The following is a 12,151-nucleotide window of genomic DNA, read 5'->3' on the forward strand; positions in this document are numbered from 1 at the left end:
TTAGAAAAATCTAAAAAAAAAAATACTCTAAATCATTATTGATTAGAGAAATGTAAGTTAAAATAACTCTGAACTACCAATCCATACCTATCAGATTGGCTAATATGACAAAAAAGGAAAATGACAAATTTTGGAATGGATGTAAGAAAATTGAGACATTAATGCACTATTGGTGAAGTTGTATGCAGATGCAACCATTCTGTGGAACAATTTGTAACTATGTTCAGAGAGTTATAAAACAATGCATACAGAGCTATAAAACAATGCATACCTTTTAACAAAGTGATACCACCACTATGTCTATATGGCAAAGAGATAAAAAAAAACAAATAGTAAAAGAACCTGTGTGTGTGTGTATAGCAACTTTTTTCTGGTAGCAAAGAACTGGAAATTGAGGGGATATTCATCAACTGGGAATCCTTGAACAAGTTGTGATATACATATATACATATATATATATATAATATATAATATATAATATATAATATATATTATATATATAAAAATAATTGGGATAGAATATTATTGTACTACAATAAATGAAAAGCTGGATACTCTCAGAAAAACCTGGAAAGACTTACCTGAACTGATGCACATTGAAATGATCAGAATAAGAACATTGTACACAATATCAACAATATTTTATGGTGATCAATTGTGATCATCATTTTAGTTATTCTCAATGATACAAGATAATTCAAAGAACTTAATGAAGAAATATGTTATCCATATACAAAGAATGAACTAATGGGGTCTGAATGCAGATTGAAGCATACTTTTTCTTTGCTTTTGTTCTGTTTTCTTTCACAACATAACAAATGTGGAAATAATGTTTCACATAACTGTACATGTAAAACCTATATCAAAATGCTTGCCTTTTTAATGGGATGGAGGAAGGAAAGAGAGAGAATTTAGAACTCAAATTTTTTTATAAATGGTAAAGATCATTTTGCATGTGATTGGGGGATTGCATCAAATACGAGGTTGCACATGTACCTCTATCAAATTGTTTGCCTTCTCAAGGAATGGGGGAAGGGAGGGAGAAAGTATAGCATTTAGGACTTTAATTTTTTTTTTAGAATAAATGTTAAAAATTGTTTTTTGCAGGTAATTAAGGAAAAAATAAAATATCTTTTTTTAAAATCTGGCCTCAGGCAATAACTGTGTGACTATGGGCAACTCAACCCTGTTTGCCTCAGTTGTTCAACTGTAAGATGAGCTAAAGAAAGAAATGTCAAATCACTTCACTATCTGTCAAGAAAACCTCAAATGGGATCACAAAGCATTGGGCATGACCAAACAAACAACAAACTCTTAGAGAGAATTTGTTTTCCAGGAAGAGTTAACTAGCATGACTGTAGAGAGACTGTGAGGAATGGAAAGAAAGGACTAAGAAAACTTTCTGGAGAGACTGACTTTCATGCCATCTTTAAGAAAGACTGAAGAGGCATAAAAGAGAGAACTGAGTTTACCTCTTATCCTGTGAGGAAATATGCTGTAGAGGGGTATACTTAAACAGAATTCTTAAGAAACTTGACTGTTGGGGTAGCTAGGTGGCACAGTGGATAGAGCACCAGCCCTGGAGTCAGGAGGACCTGAGTTCAAATCCAGCCTCAGACACTCAATAATTCCCTAGCTGTGTGACCTTAGGCAAGTCAATTTTGCTTAATCCCATTGCCTTGAGAGAGAGAGAGAGAGAGAGAGAGAGAGAGAGAGAGAGAGAGATTTGGCTGTCCTGAGAAAGCTGAAGTGAACTATGGTTTCATTTTCTGGGAGGAATTAGCAGTTACCACTAATGGTTAGAGATTACTCTGACAATGATCTTTTTCACCAGATACATTAGTGGAACACTTAATTGTCTTTATATTATTTGTTAAATTGTTAATAAATTGTGAAACCAGTGATATGAATACCCTTCTTTCTTATATATAAACAATTATTTTTATTGAAGTTTAATATTATTTTCCCCCTATTCTGCTCAATTATCCTCTCTCTCTAGGAGAAAAAGAAAGTATTGATAACAGCCCTACAGAAAGTAGGGTGTGTTTTTATTATTTTATTCACAGAACAATCTTAAATACCAAGAACATTTGATATTCTTGTGCTAGCTCAGCAAAATGTAGGGTTTTTTGGAAGGGCATCCAACTTGGAGTCTCTCAATATCTTGTCTTCCTGAACATTAAATGATATGTTGCCTCCATCTCTTGCCCTTTCTAGCATCTTTACAAATCTTTCCTCACTCAATCTCAAAAGAAAGTGAGAATTCCAAAATAGCATCAGAGCAGGGAAAGTCATTTATTGCAATAATGTTTACTAGCAAGATGTCTGTCCTTAAGGAAATAAAAGAAGAATTTGTCAGCATTTTAGTGGGAAAGAGGGAAAACCTCAGGACAAACTATAATATAAGAAGTTTAAAAGATAAAATGATTTCTAGGACCAGCAGGCATGGGAGTAGTGCCCATTGCCACATTTGGAATCCTATGATTTGTCTGGATAAACTTGTTCAAAATTTGCTCAAAATTTTCCCAAATCCTATCATCAAGTTAGTAAACATTTATTAAGTGCCTACTATATGTGAAACATTGTACTAAGGGTTGGGAATACAAAGAAAGACAAAAGACAATCCCTGTTCTCAAAAAGGTCACAGTCTAATGAAGAAGGCATTATACAAACAACTATGGACAAATAATAAATATATTTGTGACCTACTTCCCTAAAAATTACTATAATCTCTCCCCCTTCCTCCCGTAACAACAGGGTTTTAGTCCACTCTTCCTTTCTATGTGTGTAGGCTCATCAGATAAGGCTTTAGGGTAGCATCATTGACAGCAGGAATTAGATTACCATAGAAACCCCCAGCTTTATTCTAGATGAGATCATGGAAACCCTGTTCCATGCTCTCGCCATCTTAAATAAAGTATCTGAAATCTAGGACTGCAGTCCTAGAGAGAGGTGCTTCCTAGAAACTAGAGGCACCTCTCTCTATTTCTCTTTCTCCTTTTCTTCCTATTTCAACTTTCTCATTTTTCATCTTCCATTTCCTTACAAGGGTTTATTAGAATATATGTATAGAACGGGTATTAGGGCAGCTAGGTGGCACAGTAGATAGAACACCGGCCCTGGAGTCAGGAGTACCTGGGTTCAAATCCGGTCTCAGACACTTAATAATTACCTAGCCATGTGGCCTTGGGCAAGCCACTTAACCCCATTTGCCTTGCAAAAACCTAAAAAAAAAATCAACTAGAACAGGTATAAACTTATCTAATCCCTTTATTTTACTGATGAGGAAATTAAGGTCCATGGAAAGTGACTAGTCCACAGTAACTAGGTGGCACAATACACTGAATCTGAAGTCAGGAAGATCTGGATTAAACTCGCTCCTCAGACATTTACAAGCCTGAGTGATCTTTGTCAAATTATCAACCTCTTGACTGCCTAGGTTTCCCTATATGAAAATGACTATCCAAAAGCTAGCTATTAAGAATGGTAATAAGAAACAGAGTCAAGATTTGAACTCAGCTCCCCTGAGCTGAATTCAGAACTCTTTCCATAGTGCCAGGAATTCATAGCCCTTTTTTTCATTTCCCTCTGCAGAGCTACAGAGACAAAGTTCCTTTCATCTAGAGGTATTCCAGACATCTTATATTTATCGTTCCATACACCTTATATGCATCAGATCCAAAATTATATTTGTTGAATCAATATATTTCAGTCCTCAGAGTCTTATACTCCTTATAGACTCTCATAGTCTTATTAGTCCTTATAGACTCTCATAGTCTTATAGTCCTTATAGACTCTCAATGAATCCATGAAAGTTAACAACACCTTCCACGGCATGTGGAATGCAAGAATGAGAAAGCATTTACTTTTAGTAAAAGGCTGTTACATTTCAGACATTGGGCTGATATCAAAGTTAGACAGTATCAGCCCTCAAGAAGTTTACAGTCTATTAGAGATAGACAACACATATAGGAATTAATAGGAAGGGAGATTTGGTCTGTAGAGTCAAAGGGATTGTTAATGAAGTTACATTCAGTTAATGATCATGCCTTTTGGAGTAGCAATAGTAGTTCTGACTAAATTCTGGTGGATGACTGAATAAGATGTGAAATCTAAGGATGGTGAGATAGAGTGAGTTAAATGAGTTTGCAATCACGCACCTATTAAGGACTGCCCTGATCAGGATGGAGTTTCAAAGCTGAGAGGAACAGATCCTGTGTGTGTGTGTGTGTGTGTGTGTGTGTACTTTATAAGTAGGCATATTTTTAAGATATGACAGCTAAGATTTGCATCTTGTTACTGATTTTATTGTTCAGAAAATCTAGTAGAGTCAAAAAGATCAGCTTGGCAGCAGGTCTTCATTAGGAGTGTATTTAGAGAACAAGATTCATTTGGAGAAAACTTTCTAGTAATTATTTCATCTTCTTGTCACTAAATTGAGTGGTTATTCATTTTTACACTAATTAAATACATGACAAAAATAGATTTAAAACAAAAAACATTAACAACAATTCATCACCTTTAATGGTACTACTTAAATACAAAATAGTGTTTTGGAACAAAGAATTCTTTTTTTGCTTAATTAGAGACAAATGGAATTTTAGAGTCCATGGTATATAAATAGGTGTCCATCTGCCCAAATATACAACTGCCAAAATTTTTTCTTCAACTGCTTCTTCATTTTCTTAAGTATTCTGGTGTCTATCAAGAATTTAATCAGCTCCCTCTTGTGGCTGGAAAAAAAACAACCTGGCAATCAAGGGTCTCTTGCTTTCCTAGCTCAGATTGTTTTATTCCTGGCATAGAGTAAGGTGAAAAAGTAGGGAAGGCCTTCCATCCTGCCAGGCCTCAGAATCATAGGCTTAGCACTGGAAAGGGCCTAAAAGGTCATCTAATTCAACCTCTAACAAGTTACAGATGAAGAAACTGAGTCTTAGAATAATAGTAATTTATTTAAGGTTAATAGAGCTACTAGTCAAGTGACAGAAATATAAATCAATCCGGATTCTTTCATTGAACTTTTCTAATTATAAGCTGTATACTTATTCACATATATGCTATGTTTATAGGACTCAAGAAGTCATTCTCCTTCCCACCACAGGAAAATTCTCCCTCACAATTCATGAAATTAAATTTCTACTTTCCAAATTCTTCTATTTAAAGATCTATTTGAGTTAGCAAACATAATCATAGATTTTAAAAATCTTTGGACATTTAAATAGGCTGTCACATTATTTAAAAATATGAATAAGTATCCTTTACCTTTCCAAGAATGCCACTCAGTCCTCCACATTCCTTCCTAATAACAAGGTGGACAAGATAGGGAAACAGGAATTTTAATGAATTAGAAATAAGGAAAGAAGGATGGGAAATTAAGCATGGAATACTTTATAGGAATGTACCTTTCTATAGATAGTCCTATAGGAAGCGTACCAGAAGAAAGAGTGCCTTAAAGGAAGAGTACCAGAGAAATAAAAGAAGGATTCAGGATGGTAGATTAGATACCAAAGAAGTAAAGATTATTTTGTAATCCATTGATGGCTTTCCCTAGCTTCAGAATTAAGCTATTCGAAGTTTGTTTGATGCATACCATGGTTCAGAAGCTATGCCAAGCACAGGAGATACAAAAAAAGAGGCAAAAGACAAGGAGTTTACAATCTAATGGGAAAATAGCACGCAAATATATGTAACACAAATTAAATACAAAATAAATAGGAAATGATGATGATGATGATGATGATGATGATAATGATGATGATGCTTTTCCTTCATTCTTAAAGAAGACCACGACATCAAGGAAGTGATGCCATGACAAGCAAGTGAATTAGATTTGGGTGAAGGGGTGCTATATTAAGTCATAGTTGTCAGATATGGATCAGGATGACTGGAGATGGCACTGGATGCAAAGTAGTCAAGGCTAAATGATTTACCCAAGGTCATGCCAAATTTAAACTCAGATCCTCCAGACTGCAAGATTGGAGTGCTCTATCCACTGTACCACCTATAATTAACATAGAGAAGTTACTAGAATTAAGAAGACCTGGGGAAGACTTTCTATAGAAGATGGGATTTTAGTTAGGGCTTAAAGGACATCAAGGAGGTCAGTAATCAGAGGGAAAGAGGAAGACTGTTCCAGGAATGAGGGACAGTCAGAGAGAATGTCCAGAGCCATGATTTGAATACCTTGGTCATGAAATAGTCAGGAGTCCAGTGTCACCAGATCAAGGAGTGCATACTAGGGAGTAAGATGCAAGAAGACTAAAGAGGCAGTTATGAAGGTTTTTCAATGCCAAAAAAGATCATTAGAGATAATGGGGAGTTCAAGATGGCTTCTAGGTTGTGAGTCTGGACTGAGAAGATGATGCTGCCCTCCAAAGTAATAAAGAATGAGGAAAGTGGTCTTTAGGGGGAAAGATAATGAGTTCAGCTTTGAACATATTGAATTTAAGATGCAAGATTGGAGGCTAGCAAAGGGATTGAGACGTAGAGATGGAAATTAAATCCTTTGGAGCTGATTAGATCACCAAGTAAAGTATATAGTATAAAGGGAGAAGAGAAGAAGTTCCAGGACATATCCCTGAGAGACACCTATGATCTGGAGAAGGATACAACAAAGGAGGAGCAGTTAAATAGATAGGAGCAAAACCAGGAGAAGGTGGTGTCCCAAAAACCTAGAAAGAAGAGTACCAGGTAGAGATCAACAGTGTGTAAGGCTGTGGAGAGATCATGAAAATGTGGACTGAGGAAAAGGCCAATGGATTTGGTAAATAAGAGATTATTAGTAACTTTGGAGAGAGAAATTTGGTGAAATGATAAAGTTGAAAGTCACATTGTAAAGAAGAGTGAGAGGAGAGAAGTAGAGGCTTCTTTTGTAGATGACCTTTTAGAGGAGTTTAGCTATAAAGGGCACAAGAGATAGAAAATGATAGCAGGAATGGAAGGATCAAGAGAGGGTTTTTTTCAGACTAGGATAGACATGGACATGTTTGTAAGCAGTAGGAAATAAGCCAAAGATATGGAGAAATTGAAAATAAGTGAAAATATGGGGATGATCTAGGGGATAAGCTATTGGAAGGGAAAGGACAGAATGGAATCACTTGAACAAGGGAGACAGGAGTAATGGGGGAAGAGTGGCAAAAGGCACAAAAGTAACAGAAGACGACGAAGAGAAGTGAGGGACATTATGGCAAATGGTCTTGGTTTTTTCTCTAAAATATGAGGCAAGATTCTCAGCTGAGAGAATGGAGAAAGGGAACACCATAGACAGTTTGAGGAGAGGGATGAAAAGGGCTTTTTTTAGGCTTTTACAAAGCAATGGGGTCAAGTGGCTTGCCCAAGACCACACAGCTAGGTAATTATTAAGTGTCTGAGGCCAGATTTGAACTCAGGTACTCCTGACTCCAGGGCCAGTGCTCTATCCACTGTGCCACCTAGTCACCCCTGATGAAAAGTTTTAAAAGAAACATTGGAAAGGGGAGATAATGAGTTGATATGGAAGGTATAGTAGCATCAAGAACCCAGTTGAGCTTATGTTACAAAAATCTGTAGTGGACCCAGGCAAAATGCTTGAATGATTTTTCTCTACCTTCATTCAGTTGCATATGTGTAAAAGTAAAGTTGATAAATGGTAGGAATGAGCCAAGGCTGATGCTTCAGACCACAAAAACCTCACCTCTTTTCCTACATATTTCATCAACCAATGTATTATAATTTAGTATCAATCTAAATAATCATTTACCAAGTTCTATGATTTAATTAGCTATTTTCCCATTTTTAATTTATGAGAGTTAAAACCATAGCTCTAGAATGTCAAATTTGAGATCATTCTACTTTCATGCTTACAAATCTCTTATCATCTTCTCTTTACTCTTTCTTTAACTCTGTATACCCATGCACTGGGTTCAATTTTCACTTCTACAAAATTAAATATGAAACCCTCTCATATCCCAGGTTCAAATCCCATGTTTTTGGAATAATGGAGAGAACACTGGAAGGAGAATCAGGCTGTTTGGATATGTAACAAGTCAATTCATCTTTGAGGACTTCAGTTTCCTAATTTATAGGATAAAGAGATTGGAATAGATAGTCAATAAGTTCCCTTTGAGTATTAATACTCATTCTGTTTCCAGTCATCTACAAGATAACTACATCTTGTCCTCCTGACTCCAGGGCCAGTACTCTATCCACTGCGCCACTTAGCTGCCCCAAGATAACTACATCTGAATGTCCTCTAACACTTCAAATTTAACATGTTCAAAGCCAATTTTATTATTAATTTAAAAAACTATTTTTCCTTCTGCCTTCCTGACCTTTTTTCCTATCACCTGGGCTTGAAATATTGTCTTCTTTTTTTTTAAGGTTTTTTGCAAGGCAAATGGGGGTTAAGTGGCTTTCCCAAGGCCACACAACTAGGTAATTATTAAGTGTTGGAGGTCAGATTTGAACTCAGGTACTCCTGAGTCCAGGACCGGTGCCACCTAGCTGCCCCTGATATTGAGTCTTCTTGACCCTTCTCCCTCAACCCCAACTAATTTGAAACCAAATGGTAGTGATCCTATTTGTGCCATATCTTTCAGCATCAGTCCCTTCTTTTTAGTCCTATCACTACTACCTCAGTGCAAGTCTTGTTATCTTTTACCAAGACTATTGCAACACTCCATCTCTTAGCTTAAAATCTAGTCTCTCTGCTCCTAATTTATCCAGTCTACACAATGATGCCAAATGAATCTTTCTAAATCCAACTCCAGTCATACCATTCCCCTGCTCAAAAGTCTTCCATGTATCTCCATTGCCTATAGAGTCAAGTTCAGTCTTGGACTAACATCCAAGGCATATACCCCAAACTATTTTCCCAATTTCCCAATTTCCCATTTCCCAATGTATACAAACTAAATGGCACATTGTTCCCCATACATAAACTCAGTGTCTTTGTTTATTTGGACTGGGCCTGTGGTTTCATTAGTATTGGGAGTTCTCCCAGTCAGGAAATTAAGTTCCTCTTCCAATGCTGGACAGTTCCTTTTCAGTAATTTATAATCTTAAAGAGTAAACTGGGACTCTGAGATGTTAATGTGACTTGTGTAGGGTCCCACAACTATTATATGTCAAGTGCAAGAATTGAACCCAAGAGTCCCTGACTCCAAAGGGCCAGCTCTCTCTCTCTCTCTCTCTCTCTCTCTCTCTCTCTCTCTCTCTCTCTCTCTCTATATATATATATATATATATATATATATATATATATATATATATATATATACTGTCTGACGACCTCTCAGACTTTTGCTTATATTAATCCCTTTATGTAAAAGAACTTTCACCCACATCTCTGCCTTTTGAAATCCTTTCAAAGATCTGCTCAAATTCCACCTTCTTTTTGAAGTTATCCTAGAACTCTCCTTTATCTCCTTTCCCTACTGGAAATAATTTCTGCCTTTTCTGAACCATCACTACCTCTCTTGTGGCACTTAGCACAAATTGCTTTGTCTAATTGTATTTGAGTCTTATATCCTCTATTGAATAGGCAACCTTTTGAAGGCAGGGTCAGTGTCCAAATCTTCTTTAATTGGGCTATCTCAGGAACATTTTCACCAGAGGACTGAGAGTGAGATGACCATTTTTAGGAATGTAGTTTGAGTTGGACCAACTGAACTCTAAAGTCCCTTGAACTTCAAAATTTAGTGTATGATTGATTGATTGGATAGGAAGGACTACATATACATCTCATGACAAGCCTCATTTAATAATCCTAATAAACAGCTTCAATTTAATTGAAGGTTTATGAGGTGTTTCCTGTATATCAAGATTAATAGTACAAATATCCTTACTCTCCTTTTATAAATACTGATGTTCAAAGAGGTTCTAAGTGAGTCATCACATGACCCATAGGCACTGGGCCAAGATTCAAATCTAGATCTTTTGGCCCTATGTCTAGTATTCCTTTCTCCTTAACATACATACTGCCTCTCCAATGGAGGAATAGCTACCTAGTAACCACATTACTTTTTGCTTTTTCCAATTGAGGGTCATCCCTCAAAGGACTTTGATCCTCCCCCTACATTGAACATAAAAGGGAGAGAATGACTTTGAGTTAAGCTGAGATGCCCACTACTGACACCAATAAATCATGCCTGGAGATTTATGCTCTAGAGGTTAACTATGCACATTTGTCCAGGGGCCTTTGCAGTGACCTGCATTTCTCCAACAATGGAAAGGATGGTAATAGTGTCTATTTTTCACTCCTGACAAATCTATATGGTTCCTTGTCAATATAAGACTTTACCTAGTCAATTTGCTGGAGGTCATCAAGCATTAATGTGGTTGTTTACCTACCAAAAATCACACCAAACCTGAGAAATTAAGGTTTCCACAAAGGCAATCTGTGATTTCCACAAGGATCTACGTTCCTTCCATGTCAGTCAATCTAAGCACTAGGGACAAAGAAAATCAAAATACAATTCTTTGTCTTGAAGAACCCACAGTCAAATAGGGAGATAACATGTAATTGACTATGTATAGGTAAGATATGTCCTAGATAAATTAGAGATGATCAAAACAAAAAAGGCACTAATCAAGAAAGGCTTCCCATAGAAGACTGAATTTTAATTGGGATTTGAGGAAAGCCAGTGGGGCTGGGGGCTAGAAAAGAGGAGACAGAACATTCCATGCATGGGACACATTCAATGAGAATGCCAACAGTTGAAAGACAAAGTTTCTTGTGTGAGGAACCGCAAGGAAGCAAGTGTCATTGGATGACAGAATACATGGGAGAAGTGCAAGGCAGTTAAAGTGTAAAAAAGTTTGTAAAAGTACTAGGTTGTGGGTGACAGACAGGTTGTAAAAGTTTTCAATGCCAATCAGAAAATTTTATATTTGGTTCTAGAGGAAATAGAGAGCACTGGAGTTTATTAGGAGAAGGTGAGTAACACTGTCAGATCCATTCTTTAGGAAGATCACTTTGACAACTGAGTAGAGAGGATGGACTGAGGTGGGATTTCCTCATTGGTACCTATAGTCAGAGGAATGGTTATGAAACTATACAGCTTCAGGAGAGGGTAGAATCAGAGACAATTGGACCATAATGGGTAATGGGTAAGTATGGTTGTATTGGAGACAAGCCCCATTATTGGCTCATTTTCCCACATTGCAATTGATTGATCCTAACCTCTTAGGAGCAAGATCACAGCCCTCTTGGGATGATGCCACAGAAATTCAGAAGGCCCAAGTCTCAACTTTGGAGACCATTGCTTTATAATAATAAAATCAATAATATATAGCCATTGTTACATGATAATATAATAATATAGTATTGCTGAATAAAATTCATCATCTAGCCCTTTGGTGATATCCTTTTCCCCCCCTTCATTGGGCTAGTATTAAGTTGTACATTCAGGGCCCCACTCAAAGTCCTTCCAGCTGGGTTGTGCTAAGTTGTGCCTTTGAATGCTCACTGTAACTTTTCTGCCAAAATGAGCCATGGGAAAAAGACTTCAATATATGTTGTTTGAGAACCCATAAAAGCACTGTGACGTAATCGCAGAGTCAGGAGGACCTGTGCTCCACACCCTGCCACCCATATATAGTGGCCGTGTGAATGCTGGAAATCTTAACTTCTTGGTATACCCAGATAACTTCTTCTAAGTATCAGAGGGTTGCTGGTGCTTTGTGTTTGTGGTAGGAGATTCCACATGCCAAAGAAATCCCCTAAATAGTATAGTGGAAAAAATAGGATCTACTCTAAAGAAAACCACATAATACCATCTGAATCAGAAAACTGAATGAAATGTTTACTCTTTCTAGACTTTGACAGATATGATCAGGAATGGTTTGGGGGGGCGGTTTAGAGAGAAAAAATCAACATAACTGAGAAAGTCCAAAAACATGAACAACATGTAACTCCTGTAAACCTTCCACTTCCCCCAAGGAGTAGGTTTCCTCCCTGAATTTTAAACTCTTCCAAGTATGCTATTTCAGAAATCTATGATATTAACATGCATAATCTCCTTTTACTCAACATATTTAGAGTAAAATTAATAATAAGATTGTTGAAACATAAGAGCCTAGATCTTATCAATCTCAACAGTATTCATTAATTTTTGAGATTCACATCCTCAGTTACTAAAGAATAGTGATTCAATCTGAGACATAGTTTTTA

This window comes from Macrotis lagotis, chromosome 3 (assembly GCF_037893015.1).
Source record: "Macrotis lagotis isolate mMagLag1 chromosome 3, bilby.v1.9.chrom.fasta, whole genome shotgun sequence".
Taxonomy (NCBI): Eukaryota; Metazoa; Chordata; class Mammalia; order Peramelemorphia; family Peramelidae; genus Macrotis; species Macrotis lagotis.